The sequence below is a fragment of the Dasypus novemcinctus genome, chromosome 9 (genome assembly GCF_030445035.2).
Source record: "Dasypus novemcinctus isolate mDasNov1 chromosome 9, mDasNov1.1.hap2, whole genome shotgun sequence".
Classification (NCBI taxonomy): domain Eukaryota; kingdom Metazoa; phylum Chordata; class Mammalia; order Cingulata; family Dasypodidae; genus Dasypus; species Dasypus novemcinctus.
Window position 1 is genome coordinate 28,805,789 of NC_080681.1, and position 15,853 is coordinate 28,821,641.

The 15,853-nt window shown below is 38.1% G+C and overlaps 1 protein-coding gene and 1 pseudogene across 4 annotated transcripts in view; both read right to left on the minus strand.

The window, feature by feature from the left end:
• Nucleotides 1–15,853, minus strand: part of PTBP2 (polypyrimidine tract binding protein 2) — an 82,296-nt gene that overhangs the window by 52,499 nt on the left and 13,944 nt on the right. The gene's annotated exons all lie outside the window — the stretch shown is intronic.
• LOC139439550 (immunoglobulin-binding protein 1 pseudogene) lies at nucleotides 1,099–8,164 on the minus strand (annotated as a pseudogene).

Sequence of the window (15,853 nt, forward strand, 5' to 3'; positions counted from 1 at the left end):
TTGTCCATGTTTTCCTTTAGCTCTTTGAGCATACTCAGCCCTTTTTAAAAGACAATGTCTGGTATTTCCCAGGTCCAGTCCTCCTCACTGATGGTTTCTAATGCTTTCATCTTCTTTGCCTGTGTCACTGCTTCCTGCTTCTTTGTATGTTTTATAATCTTTAGTTGAAACCTGAACATTTTGGTATTTTAATGCATTTTTGCTGGAATTTAGACTCTGAGGCACCTGTTCTGCAGTCTGTATCCAGCTGGTGTAATGACAGAGCTTTCTTTGAATGCCAGGAGACAACAAAAAAAGAAAAAGGAAAGAAAAATATACCTTTCAGAGTCTCTGCATATTGATTTATGCAAGTGATCTCCTTTAGAGCTTACCCATACAATGAGTTTAGAGAATATGCACAGGCCAAAGCATAGGCACCTCCCTGGTCCTTTCTGTGGATGTATTGTGTCTTGGGCAAGCACATTTAGCCCTAAGAACTTGCCTGTTTACAGGAAGACAAATGTCCCCTCTTCCCTAGAGACCAGGGATTTGCACTGTGTGTGTGCGCCAGCTCTATCCTAAGCTGGTGAGGGGTGCAAGAGGGACCAGCAAGGGCACTAGGAGGTTCTACTGTTTTAAGTGGCCTTTTTCTTGATTTTGGTGCTTTCCCTTTTATGCAATCCTTTAACTGTTTTTCTGGAGCTTTCAGAAAAATATTTCTGCTAGTTATTGCTGGTTGTTCAAAGTTTCTATGGGGGAGGGCCCTGAAGTTTCTCACTCTGTCATCTTAATTGGAGTGGGGCCCTTCACAAGGGACTTTATTATTTCTTAAAGAGACTTCATCAGCCATTGATTATACCAAGCATGATCTTTTCTTTCCATCTAAGAAATTGGAATACATTATGAGGAGGAGAAAGCTGAAACAAGATTGTTGGTTCATCATCAAGGGTACAAACACACAATCGTTTGACACTTTACTAAACACAAAGCAAGATGAAGGGTCTTTGCCTTCATTGTATACAACTGAAGCAGAAGGTAAGGGAGGGGGAAGAACAGTACAGGTTTCGTTGGAAGGAAAAGATTGGCAGGCACCTTTAGTCTTGCCTTGCTGTGGGAAAATTAACCCATGTTATGTCAGTTGCCATAATCCCTAGGATGGGTATCCTTCCAGTCATCCCATTCTGAGCTCTGCGTAGTATTTCCTCAGCACCATCTTCCTCCTTTTGCTCCTTATCTTCCCATTGCTGAGCTGCTTTTTAAACTCTACTGGTGTTGTCTTGGCTATTCCCTGATCTGGTAATGCTCCGTTATTTCCAATGATGATCATAATAGTCACTCACTGTCATGGTGGCCAGACTTGGAAAACTAGCTCCTAAAACCTTGGTGTGGGCCACGTTCCAAGCGAAAATGAAGGGCTTCATTGGAGAACTGTCCTGACGAGAGGAGAAACAAGTTCACCCCTCTTTTGAGAAGTCTTTTTCTCTCAGGATCTTTTATTTCCTGATCAATATTTTCAATCTATTCCAAGATGACACCAATCCACCTCTGAAGGTGAAGGAGATAATATTCTTGAACTTGCTTAATCTGTGTGACCATTTTCCACAGAAGATTTCAGTGTAGATAATCTATGCTTCACCTCCTTCTTCTGCTTCTCTATTTTAGCCTGTCTTTGAGATGCCATAGCAACAAGGCTAGGATAGGCCATGGAAGAGTTAGCAGTGTTATTTTCAGCCAAGTTGTTCTTGGTTTAGGTGAGCTCGAATCGGCTACATATTGTAATGACACTCAGTTAGGTAGTTCAGAAAGTGTTCTTGAGCTGGCTGCAAATGATCTAGCTGCTTGCCAGGGTTGACTTGTTTCATGGAGAGAGCTCTTTGAAAAACAAGCACCAACAAGTACTTCAGGTTGGTGCAAACAATCTCTTCCAAGTCTTCATTTCAGCAGTACAAGTCAAGCTGTGATATCATTTCCGCAGCCTTTTCAGTGAGGTCTAGTCCCTAAAACACCTTATCTGGGACTATCCCGGACCTGGTAGGTTCAGTCGCTACTTGCGTTTTTTTCTTTTATACTTAAAAAAAAAAAAAAAAAATTTAATAGATGCTTAGATTACATAAATGTTACATGAAAAATGAAGGGAATTCCCATATGCCCCACTCCGTAGCTCTCCCACACCTTCCCACATTAACAACATTCCTCACCAGTGTGGTAACATTTGCCACAATTGATGAACACATCCTGGAGCACTGCCACTAAGTGTGGATTACAGTTTACCTTAAAGTCCAAACTCTCTCCCACACAAATTTGTAAGTGATGACAAGATATACACTGGCTTGCATCCGTCACCACAACATCATTCAGGACAATTCCAATGTCCCAAAAATGTCCTCCTATAAACCCATTTTACCCCCTGCCCTCCCCTCTGGTGGCCACTGCCTCCACATCAGTTATAAAAGTTTCACCACTGCTAGAATAACAATAAGTCTATAGTAATATAATAATAAGTCTACTCTAGTCCATCCTACATCCCCCAATCCTGAGGATTCTGGGATGGTTATGCCCACTCTGCCTCTAATTGAGAGGGGGCTTAGATCCCACGGGGCAAACGATGAGACTATCTTGCTTGCAGTTCACTCTCTCTGTTCCTTGGGATAGATATTGATCATCATTTCCTTGTTAGTTGTCCTGGGTGAGTCCAATGAACTGAGAGCACGGCAACTCTGCTGAGAGCCAGGGCTGAACTGGCACATGGTCAGCCCAAAGATGTAAGTCTCTCGGACATACATCTACTCTAGTACTAACTATGGTTTCAAATAGAAGGGGCAGAAGAGCCATGTGTAGGGAAACCACAACTGAGCCCAACTCTGTCACACTGGGGAGAATAAATTCCAAAGTCAGATCCACTGGCAGGGTACCAAACAGCTCTGTCTATAGTGTCTGGGTGTCTCCAAAGTCTTCAGAAGCCCCTCTATTTGAGGCAATATTTGGTTTGTCAGTGAGATCCTGCTGAGACATGCATAACCTTATCCTCTGGAAAACCCTCCTGGTTCAATTTAAAATCTCTTAGCCATGTAAACTCATTTGTCTTACCCTTTCCAACCCTTTTGGTCAAGGTCTTTTTTCCAGTTGCATTGCTAGTTGGTGGTTGGCAGTAATCCCTTGGTGCCAGGAAGGAGTCATGTCCCATGCTAGGGGGGAAAGTAATGAATTTATATGCAGAATTTGGCTTAGTCCATATTTGAGCAACAAGGAGGCTCTCAGGAGGTAACCCTTAGGCAACCTATAAATACTAAGTTGTTTCAATTTAAAAAGTAATGGTTCGTAAGTTCCATCATCAATATCAAGGGTTCGTCAATGGTCCATCTCCTTCACTAGTCCCTGCCCCTGTTTTGGGGAGATTCTTCCTCTCCCATTAGAGAATGTGGCTGAGCTCCTCAGGATGGGAATTTGATATTCATTCGGTTATTATGTGCCTCTATCCACCATGACAATGCCCTGCGAACACTTGAACACATTTATATGCCTTATAGGTATGCCCTAGGTGAACCTCCTCCCATGCATCCCCCATCACTGATACCCCACATCAGTGATCCTTCAGCTGTAATCCTTGTATGATCCAAAACTTCTTCAAAAATGAAGCCAACAAAATAGAAAAACACAATAAGAAAATGAAATAACAGTGATAGTTTTAAAAATGACAAATAAAATACAAAAATTTAAAAAGAATTTGAAGTAATAAAAAAATTTAGGTGGTGGACTTGGCCCAGTGCTTAGGGCGTCCGTCTACCATATGGGAGGTCCAAGGTTCAAACCCCGGGCCTCCTTGACCCCTGTGGAGCTGACCCATGTGCAGTACTGATGCACACAAGGAGTGCAGTGCCATGCAGGGGTGTCCCCCGTGTAGGAGAGCCCCACACACAAGGAGTGCGCCCCGTAAGGAGAGCCACCCAGCGTGAAAGAAATTTCAGCCTGCCCAGGAATGGTGCCGCCCACATGGAGAGCTGACGCAACAAGATGACACAACAAAAAGAAACACAGATTCCCGTGCCCCTGACAACAACAGAAGCGGACTTTCAAAGAAGACGCAGTCAATAGACATAGAGAACAGACAACCGGGGTGGCGGGGGGGAAAGGGGAGAGAAATAATCTTTTTTTTTTTTAATTTAAAAAAGAAATTTTGGCATTGTCTTTTAGCACTAGATCTGCTATCTTGTATATACACTGACATTTTCTTCTGTTTATTTCCCCAGTGTCTCATCTTTTTTCATTTTTATCTCCAAAGAAGCTTTAGGTTACATAAAATTCACATACAGTATATGGGGGATTCTCATATACCCATTATCCGCCCCCTTTTCCACTTTACCCTATCAAAAACATTTTACATTTGAATGGTACATTTGTTACAACTGATGTACAAATATTGAAGCACTGCTACTAACCACGACCAATGATTTACATTAAGATTTACAGTTTGGACTGTACACTTTTATAAATTTTGACAAAATTTAACATGGTCTCTCTCCATCACTGCAAGATTATGGAGAACAATTCCAACATCCCAAAAATGCCCCATGTTCCATCTATTCTATTCCTCCTTCCCCATCCCCTCAGGACCCACAGCAACTACCAAGCTTAACTCCACTACCAAGCTTAACTCCTTGAATAACAAGATTCATAATTACTTGCAACAACATTGAAGGCTTGACATACTGGCCTGTTCTCCCTATTAGGCAATACCTATGCTCTCAAAAAGACTCCCCTGCCATTCTATTTGAGAACATAGCAGGACTCCTCAGAATGGGAGTCCAACACCTTCCTGTTCATTGTGTGGGTCTCTCCACCCACTGATACAATACACTATGACAGGATTAACACTAACATACTCCCCTAGAAGGCTGTCCCAGGTACACCCTGTCCCACATGCCCCCACATCCAAAACGGTAAACCAGTAACCCTACCCTGCTGTATGTGCCAAATAAAAAAAAGTTATAGTTTCAACCACATACCCATAAATTCCCAGTGTTCATTTTAATACAAGAACGTAATATAAAAATTAGCATCATCTTTCCATTTTATTCCTTTCCCTTTTTCACAAACCAACAGTATTTCCTTCCCTCCCTTCACCCAGGTCCAAAAGACAATAAAAAAGGAAAGAGAACCTAATTATAAGCTTTAGAAAGCTACTTCAATTCTTAACTCCGGTCTTCAGAAAATTAACAAGGTAATGCCATATCAGCTTGACTTTCTTAGAAATGTTCTATGAATCTCCTATCCCCAAAGCCCTTTATTCATCTAGGTAACTCAAAGCTTTAGAGCTGGACAAGGCTTTAGAGTTGGAAGATGACAAAGACATCATCATCATCAAACCTAAACAATGCGGTATATATTTCAGTAGGTAGGACACTGAAAACAAAGTAGAATCTATGAAATAAGAAGTTTCCTTCTGTTAGTTTAAAAGGAAGAGTAGAATCATGCCCTAAAACCCTTTAGAGAATAAGGTTATAAAATCATATGTTCTGGGGAACTACGGTTATTCAAACCAATCAATATTGTTTTAGTTGTTTTAAGTAAGTGTGTATTTACAAATTTATGTGTGAACAGGCTAGTATTTAAAATTACGCAACTGTTTCACCTATTTTAAATGTGTAGATTTATATTCCGAGTAGTAATATTTAAAATAACTAAATCAATACTGCCTGATTTAAACAACTGGTCAGTAACCAGAAATTGTGTTTATCAAAAAGAAAAACAGATAAAGAACATATCAATTCTAAAGCATTTCAGAAAATCAAAAAGCCCCCAAAAATCCAAATTACCCATTAGCTTTATGCTAATTTATGTTTAAACTCAAATTAAAAAGCCGTATTACAACAAAAATGGATATTCATAGGTCATGTCCTGTGGCGGTTTGAAATTCTTTTATGAATACCAAAAAGAGAAAGATTACGCTTTTTAGCTAATACATTCCTGTGGGTGTAAGACCCTTTTACTAGAATATGTCATTGAGGCACAACTCAGGTTGAGTCTCTACCTTGCTGGGTCTGATATAAATGGAGACATAAAGAGACACAGGAAATGAAAGCTGTCATATTGATCCTGCCATGTAAAAAAGAATATTGCAAGAAAACAGATAAGCCCCAAGAAATGAGAGAGGTTCCAGAGTTTGGAAACCAGCAGAGCATTAGAACAGGGAAAGAGGCCCCCAAGAGGCTAGGCCCAAGGTGTTGCTCAAGGTTGAGGAGATGAGCCCAGACTACAAAGAAAAGTCCTGTGCCTGGTTGCCCATAGTTGAGCTCCAGGGGAGAGAGTAGATTCTAGAAGAGAAGGCAGAGACAACGGCAGAGATCACATGCCATCTTGATTTCACCACGAGGCAACACACCAGGAACAAGTTTCTGACTTTGATGAAAACACATCTCTGATGGTGCTCTGATTTAGGCATTTCAAAGCCTCGGAACTGTAAGCTTTTACCATAATAAAATTCCCATGATAATAGCCAATCCATTTTTGGTACTTTTTATCAGCAGCCCTTTGGCAAACTAACACATCGCCCTTAATGTTTTTTTTAAATTTTCACTTAATATCAAATGCACAAAGAAATACAATATGAGAGTATTAAGCCATATTATAACCTTATTTACATCAAGACTAATTTTTTTATCCACATATGAAAGATATGGCATAGCATAGTAAATATTTTAAATGGACATGATGAGCTGAATTGGATTCTTTCATAGTGTGGTCCTTGGATCAGTAACATCTCCTCTGGGACTGGAAACTTGTTAGTATTGCATGCTTTCAGGTCTATGCCAAACTTAACTGAATAAGAAACTTCAGTGGTGGGGGGGTCCAGGAACCTAAGCTTAAACAAGACTTCCAATAGCTACTGAAATATGCCCAAGTTTAAGAACTGCTATATATATTGGTTCACTGGGAACAATAAAAAATGTTTCTTAGTTGTTTGACATGTATGCGATAGTGTTTAAGAAAAAGGGTGCTCAAGTTCAACTTCCACTTACTAACTATGTAGTGTTGGTAAATTATTTTATTAGTTAGTTCCCTATATGTAAAACAGGTATAACATTTAAGACCACACAATAACACAGACTTTAAAATAAATGAAAAATGTTAATGGAAAATATTTGTGACTATCTGAAGCTTTTTGTGGATCCCAGAAAAGATCATGTTCTTAAAGTTAATCCATTCCTGTGGGTAGGGTAGCCTTTGATTAGATTTTATTCAGTTGAGGAGTCTTTAACTGAATTACTATAGTGAGGCATGACCTAGGGTGGATCTTGGTCCTCTTGCTGGTATCCTTTATAAAGGGAGGAATGAAAGCAGCAAACACACAGAAAAAGCAGTAGAGACAAAGAAACACAGAAGGGCCGAAAGAGAGGTCCCAGAAATGGGAGGATGGAAATCAGCGGTGCAGACACAGAAAGAAACAAGGCCTGGAGAGGGAAGAGACAAGCAACACACCATATGCCTGATCACCCACAAATGAGCTTGGGTAGAGAGCTTCGCCTGATGCCTTCATCTAGGAAGAGGTGCCATTATTCAGTACCATGTGCCTGATCACCCACAGCTGACCTCAGATGAGACAGCATCTCTGATGATACCTTGATTTGGACAATTTCACGGTCTCAGAACTGTAAGCTTATAACCTAATAAATTCCTATTATCAAAGCCAAGACATTTCTGGTATACTATTCTCAGCAGCTTTTTGCAAACTGAAACAATGTTAACCAGGCAAAGTGCTTTGCCACATCAACAGTGCTCACTATTACATCCCATGTGTTAACCAAGCACAGGATCCAGAGATTTACTGATTAAATAAATGAACAGCTATTATTAACTTTATTTTTTTTTTAATATTTTATTTTTAACTTTTTTATTTATGTCCCCCTCCCCCCGTTTCCCCCGTTCCCCCGGTTGTCCGTTCTGTGTCCACTTGCTGTGTGTTCTTCTGTGTTTGCTTGTATTCTCAATAGGTAGCTCCGGGAACCAATCTTTGGACCTTCCGGAGTGGGAGAGAGGCAATTACTCTCTTGAGACACCTCATCTCCCTGTTCTGCTATGTCTTCTTATTTTCTCACCTTTGTGGTTCTTATTACGTCACCTTGCTGCACCAGCTCTCCACATTAGCCGGCACTCCTGTGCAGGGTCGCATTCCCGCATCGGCCGGCATTCTGCATAGGCCAGTCAGCGCACTGTGTGGGCCAGCTTGATCTTATCAGAAGGCCCTGGGCATCAAACCCTGGATCTCGTATATACTACTTTAAAAAAAAAAAGTTTTTGACCTCTCAAAAACTCTCAAGTTATTCCACATACAAAAGTCAAGTCAGTTCCCCAACATAGGATGAGAAGCTTCTTACACAGCAAATAAAATCAGCCCCTCCATAAATGAACAGAACTCCAGATGAAGTACTCTAAAAGTTAAACAAAACAAAATAAAACCAGAACAGAAGAAATCCTTAATATTTTATTCATCTGAATAAAATTAAAAAAACCTTAAAACAGGGGTTCTTAATTTTTTTTGTTCCAAGAACCTTTTTGCCAGACAGGTGAAAACCAGGGACCCCTTCTCAGAATGTAGAGGCAGATAGTTTTATGACACTTAACATTGGCATGTGTTTAAATTAAATGTTAGGATTATTCAAAACTATGTTTTAAAACTTTCCCATAATTTCAATACCTGATAAACTAACACAGTTCAACATCTGTTCAAACAATTATTTTTGGGAAACATTTAGAAATTTGAGTTTTCCCATAGCATCATAAAGCCATCTCAGTCATCCTTACCAACTTTTTTACAGGCATTATCCACTGCAAGAACAAGCTCCATCAAAATGAAAATCCTACTAAGACCACACTATACTGTTTATTATTTAATAAATATGTCACACCTGCACCAACACATCCCCACAAGAACGTTTTCTTGAGTTTTCAATTCAAGCTCATGGACCCCCTGAAATCTTGGGGTCTGTGCATCCCTGGTTAAGAACCCCTGCCTTAAAGGATCTTCTATGCCTTAACCCCTTAGTTCTCAACCACCACTTTGACTCTCCTAGTTTTACAAGTATATTTTACCTCTTTTCAACTGTCTATTATCAAATTACTGTCTAGATGTTTGCTTATTTGTACGTCAAAATTTTTCTACTCCAGTGGATCACAAGGGATTCTGGAATCTTGGGTCTATGTAAGTATAAAAGAAAGTCTGTAATTTTGATGTGTGGGACACTGTCCTCCTTCTTCCCACAATGCATCTTTATCAATGGCAGCCTGGTGTTTGTTTTTTAATTTGTATCTGTGGTCTTCCCCCCCGCCACCCCCCAAAGAAAAAAAAAGAATAGGCAAAACAGTCTTCATAACCAAGTTAAAAGAAATATCAATTATTTCCAATTTTTTGATAATTTACAAAAACAAACGAAGAATGTTTTTGATAAATTTACAATATTTATATAAAATGTTTACCTTTCCATTGAGTAAAACACATTATGCCCCAAAGAAGTAATTCTGTATTACTGTATTATGTTAATATGTATAAAATGTTAATATGTACTGTATTGTTATAATTTCCACATTTACCCATTGACCGATAGAACAATTTGACTTCAAATATCTTGCCCAAATTGTTTAAACTGGAATAGATATAAAACCAAATCAATGAACAGTACAGTGCCTGATGGCTGTCCCACTTTAGTGGAACAATGTTAAAATTAATTAAATCAGTGATAAACTCAGAATCAGAATTGCTACTCAGAATATATATATAATTTTAAATTCAATTCTTTGAAGGGAGATGTTATTTGATCTTAGATTCAATTTATTTTAAAAAAGGAAAATGACTTAAAATCGGTAATGATGTCTTTTGTTAAACCTGACCACAGAAATACCCCACCCCGTGTAGTAGCAATGACCATTTCGAGAGAAATGAGCATCCCACAGAATCAATTAAGACAATGCTGATATAGGAAAACACAATTTACATGTACACAACAAGAGAAAGAAATAAGTGAAAAAAGACAAATGCAAAAATAAGCACAGATGAAAGGACACTTGACATTCATTCCAATGATATAAATATCCCTTTTTTTTCTTTTTTCTTTTGAGTATGGGCAGACAAGACAGAAGGGTGACGTTGACAAGACACCTGGAGCTCTGGTAGGGTTCTAGAATGAGAGCTGATCAAGGACTTTCCCCTACAAAGATGATATCAGATTAGGGAACCAAGATAGAAAGAGATAGGTCAAGGACGTGAATACAGGGTTCCTGGAAAAAACTCAGTTCTCCAGAAATAAAGGATAGTACTGACTTATGTGAGTGCTTTTGCTCTTGCTGGACCCTGAGGTATTGCTAAGAAATAAACAGGTGGACTGAGTCCCACGTAGGTACTACTAGAGGGTGTGGAATCACTAACTCAACTGCCCAAAAATACAGATTACAGAAAACAAAGATACAGTGAAAATGATCAATAAAACCACTGAGTTTATTTAATAAGCAAGACAATAAACCAAACAAATCTCTGGTGGGAATGAAGAGGAGGAAAAAAAAAAAAGACCGCATAATTATGCAACATCAGATCACCAAGACAAAAGCCTAGGGAATAGTCAACTGTAAGATGAAAGAAATCTGGCCTGGAGAACAACCTCATGGAGAGGAAGGTGATCCCATTTTACTATCAGCAGGACTTTTTATTTACAAGAGAGAAAAGTCTATTTATGCCCCATATATTCTACATTATATCACAGTAGCTTAGCCTTTACCCCAAAATACATATGTCTGTATTATGGAATAAATGGTAGTGCAAATTTTTACTTAAAAGGTTAGCCCTATAAGGGCAAGAAATGAAACTGGATCCCTACACCAAATATAATACACAAGAAAAACCAATTTTCTGATGGATTAAACAAATGTGAAAGGCAAAATACTAAAATCATTAAAACAAAGTATATGAAAATATAATCTCTGGATGTGGAAGAATATCTTAAAACTAAGATAACAAGAAAACTAACCATAAATACTGATAAATTCTACCATAAAGCAGCAACAAAATTCCCATGTAAAAAACTGTACACCAACAGTTGAAAACCTAAAAAGTTACTAGGCCTTGCCAAAAAAACTTACAACAATCAACATGGAAGACATTCAGAATAACAAGGGGAAATTTAAAGTGGACAGAGAAAGAATGGGACCATATAAATAATTTCAAACTTGGATGCACAAGGAATTGTGGTCACCGTAGTCCATTAAAATTCTATACATTTAAATTAATAATGTCTGTTCATCAAAAGACATTACAAAGAAGTGAAAATGAAAGCTAAAAACTGGGAAAGAGATTAGCAGCACAAAACCAACAATCAGTAACCATATTTAAAACCACAAAATCAGTTAAACAAAAAATCTATTTTTTCTATACAGCAGACAGGCAAAAATTAAGAAATCCTATATTTAGTCAAGTGCTAAGAAAGACTTTGAACAGCAGGAACTCTTGGGCACTAATGGTGAGAACATAAATTGGAACACCGTGGAAAATAATCTAGCACTATCTTGAGACATTTAACATGCCTTTATTCCAAGAAACCTATTCCATTAAACTCTTAAAAGCTCTTGCCTGTATGGACCAGGAAACAGCACAACAATGTTCAGAGTAGTTCCTAACAGAAAAGCTTTAAACAACCCAAACATTCACCAAGTGGAAAAAAGATATATTGAAGCTATTTTCACAATTACACGGCAATAAATATTACACAACTACAGACAAAAACAGGGTTACACATTAGAAACATTATGAAATTAAAACACAAGTACACTATACGTTCACCATTTTTATAAAAGTAAAACAAAAAACATGCAAAATTAAATACACTGTTGTCATATAAATGATGAAAGCATATTTAAAAGAATAAGACAAAAAATTCATTGTAGTGGCTATCCCTGGAAGGGTAAGGTGGTAAAAAAAGGAACATACAGGTGTAAGGAAAAGTACTGGTAACATTGAAGATTTTTATTTGGATGGCAGATATATGGAGTTCATTTTATTATATTTCATATTTCCACAAATAATGTAAATCATTGACCATGGTTAGTAACAATACTTCAATATTTGTACATAAATTTTAACAAATGTACTAAAAAATAATAGGGGAAGGAGAAAAAGGGGGAGGATGTTGGGTATATGGAAATCCCCTATATTCTTTTTGTCACTTTTCTGTAACCTAAATCGTCCTTGAAGATGAAATGAAAAAATAAGAAACTAGGGGAATAATGGAAGAAAATGTCACTGTACATACAAGACAACTGATCTTACAGTAATGAAAGACATGTCAAAAAATATTTTTAATTTTATATTGAACTTTATATATTTTTATTCCATCTTTAAAATACTTTCGTATTTTATTTGTTATTTTTTAAACTATCATTATTTCATTTTCTTATTAATTGCATTTGGTTATTTTGTTGGCTTTATTTTTGAAGGACCTTTGGATCACAGAAGGGTTACAGCTGTGGCAGAGAAGGATCACTTATGCAGGGTGTCAGTGATGGGGGATGCATGGGAGGAGGTTCACCTTGGGTATATCAATAAGGCATACAAATGTGTACAAGTGTTCACAGGGCATTGTCATGGTGGGTAGAAATTCACACAATAACTGAAAGAATATCAAATTCCCATCCTGAGGAGCTCTGCCACATTCTTTAATGGGACAGAAAGAATCCTCCCAAAATAGGGGCAGTGACTAGTGAAGGTGGACGGATCACTGACAGGCCCTTGATACTGATGACTGTACTTATGACCATTACTTTGAAATTGAAACAGCCTAGTATTATAGGTTGCCTGAGGGTTACCTCCTGAAAACCTCCAGGTTGCTCTAATGTGGCCTCTCTAAGCCAAATTCAGCATATAATGCATTATCTTCCCCCGTCCCTCTCCCAGCCCAGTATAGGGATGAGCCTCCCTGGCACCAAGGGATTACTGCCAACCACCAACTAGCAATACAACTGGAAAAAGACCTTGACCAACAGGGTTGGAAAGGGTAAAGACACATGAGTTTACAGGACTAAGAGACTTCAAAGTGAGCCAGGAGATTGTTCCAGAGGGTAAGGTTATGCATGTCTCAGTAGGCTCTCACTGACTGCCAAAGTAAATATTGCCCAGATACTATAGGCAGGGCAGACAGCTCAGGAGTTTGGCACCCTGCCAGTGGGCCTGACTTTGGAATTTATGTTCCTCAGTATGACAGACTTGGACTCAGTCATGGTTTCCCTACACATGGCTCTTCTGCCCCTTTTATCTGAACCTATAATTAGTACTAGAGTTGATAGGTGTATGCCCTAGAGACCTAAATCTTTGGGCTGTCCATGTGCCGGCGGGGCCCTGATTCTCAACAGAGTTGTGAAACCTACTCTCCAGTTCATTGGACTCACCCAGGACAACTAACAGGGAGATGATGATGGAAAACAATCATCCCAAGGAAAAGAGAATGTGCAACTGCAAGCAAGATAGTCCCATCCATCTGCCCCATGGGATCTAAGCCCCCTCTCAATTAGAAGTGGAGTGGAAATCACCATCCCAGAATCAGGATTGGGAAATGAACGATGTACTAGAGCAGACTTACTGTTATTCTACTACAGACTTATTGTGATTCCAGCAATGGAAGAACTTTTATCATTGATGTGGAATGACCACTGGAGGTTCTGAGGGGAGGGAAAGGGAAAAACAGGGATAATATGGGGACATTTTCAGGACTTGGGAATTGTTCTGAATGACACTGAAATGACAGATATAGGCCATTATATATCTTGTCATAATTTACAAAATTGTGCAGGAGAGTGTAAACTGTAATGTAAACTACAATCCACACTTATGGCAATGTTCCAAAATGTGTTCATAAACTGTAACAAATGTACCACGCTAACGTTGTTAATGTGGGAAAACGTGAGATGGGTAGGTAGCAGGGTAAATGAGAGCCCTCTATATTTTTTAATGCAACATTTATATAACCTAAGTACCTTTTCTGAGTATTAAAAAAAACTAAGCAAAGAATTTTGAGTCAAATTATGGTGTTACGATCTTCTATTTATGAAACATGGTTTATAAAAACATGGTTAAAAAAAAATAACATTGCATATTTTAATACAGGGATTTGAAAAGAAAAAAACTAGGGCCACAATCTCTCTGCCCAGAGAACTCCGTTGGCATTTTTAAAATTAAAATAAAAAACAAATATAAAGTTAGAAATTCAAATTTGAAAAGACAGAAAATATAAAGTGAAAGTTTTATCCACTCCCAAATTAACTCTTCTTAAACGTCATAAATGTTTTGAATAATAATTTTTTAATACATTTATAGACCTACATAGCATTCTATTATATTGGTGCATCATGGTTTTTAAAAAATCCCTATTGATGCACATTTCAGTAATTTGCAATTTAATTAGTCTATTAACCCAGGAAGACCATAAAAGATTATATACTATATATCTCAATACATTCCAAAAGTAAATAGGCTAGAGTATAAAATTTGTTCACAACACATAAAACATTATTTAATGAAAAGAAAAAAGAAAATTAGAAATAAGTTTAATTTTTTAGTTTAAACAGATGAAATTTCAAAATAAGTCCTAAGTAACTCAGGTCAAAAAGGGAATCAAAACTTCAAATGCAGACTATTTTAAGAATTTAGGGAAAAAAGACCAGGTACCCTATAGAAAAGATAAATCAAGAGACAAGAACAGTTCCCAGTGCATGAAATGTAAATTACCCTTAAACTGAAAAGATATTCCAGTCTGCTCGTAAGACAAATCCAAATTAAAACTACATTTAGATCTATCTCACCTATTTGACTGGAAAACCCCAAAGATCTGACAATATAGTCTGTTGGCACCCACATTCTCTTCTTGGTGTGTGTCCGCCTACCATATAGGAGGGTCCAGGGCTTGAACCCAGGGCCTCCTGGCCCATGTGGTGAGCTGGCCCACACACAGTGTTGCAGTGTGCAAGGAGTGCCATGCCACATAGGGGTGTCTCCCACATAGAGAAGCCCCACGCGCAAGGAATGCACCCTGCGTGAAAAAAGTGCAGCCCGCCCCAGGAGTGGCACCACACACACAGACGGAGAGCAGATGCAAGATGAAGGACAAAGAGAGACACAAATTCCCAGTGCTGCCAAGAATGCAAGCAGACACGGAAGAACACAAAGCAAATGGGCACAACAGATGGCAGCGGGGGGGGGGGGGGGAGGAAGGTAGAAGAGAGAAAGAAATACATTAAAAAAAAAAAAGATATACTGGCAAAAATGTAAGATTACACAAGCACAAAAGTATTCAGTACAATATAATTTTTAAGAGGCAAAAGATTAGGAAAAAAATCTAAATGTCTACCAGCCTACAATAAACACAACTGTATAAAGGACTGAGAAAATTTTCCATATAAAACCTCAGCCTGATCTCCAGGACATATTTACCATTAAATTAAAAAAAGGAAGGTATAAAGACACTGTGTACAGTATGCTTTAATAAGGCAGGAGTGGGAAGAAACACACATTTGCTTGTGTTTTAAAAAAGAGGAACATGTTCCAAATCAATGAAAATGGATACTTACATAAAGAGAGAAAAATCAAGGAAGAGTGGGCATGAGCAGAAGGCTAAGACCTATTTGAATGTATCTTGGTTTACAATTTTGAATTTGGAAAATGAAGTCAAAAGTGAAAACAAAATTACTAAAAATCAAAAACAAAATGAAACAAATAAGCCTATCAATTTGATAGTTGAACCACAGAGATTTCAAGAAACTTTAAAATTCTGTAACTGTACTCTACACCCTTAGAGGAATACAATTTAAGGTCAAAAATAGCAGCAAAGAAATCCAACTGTACTCA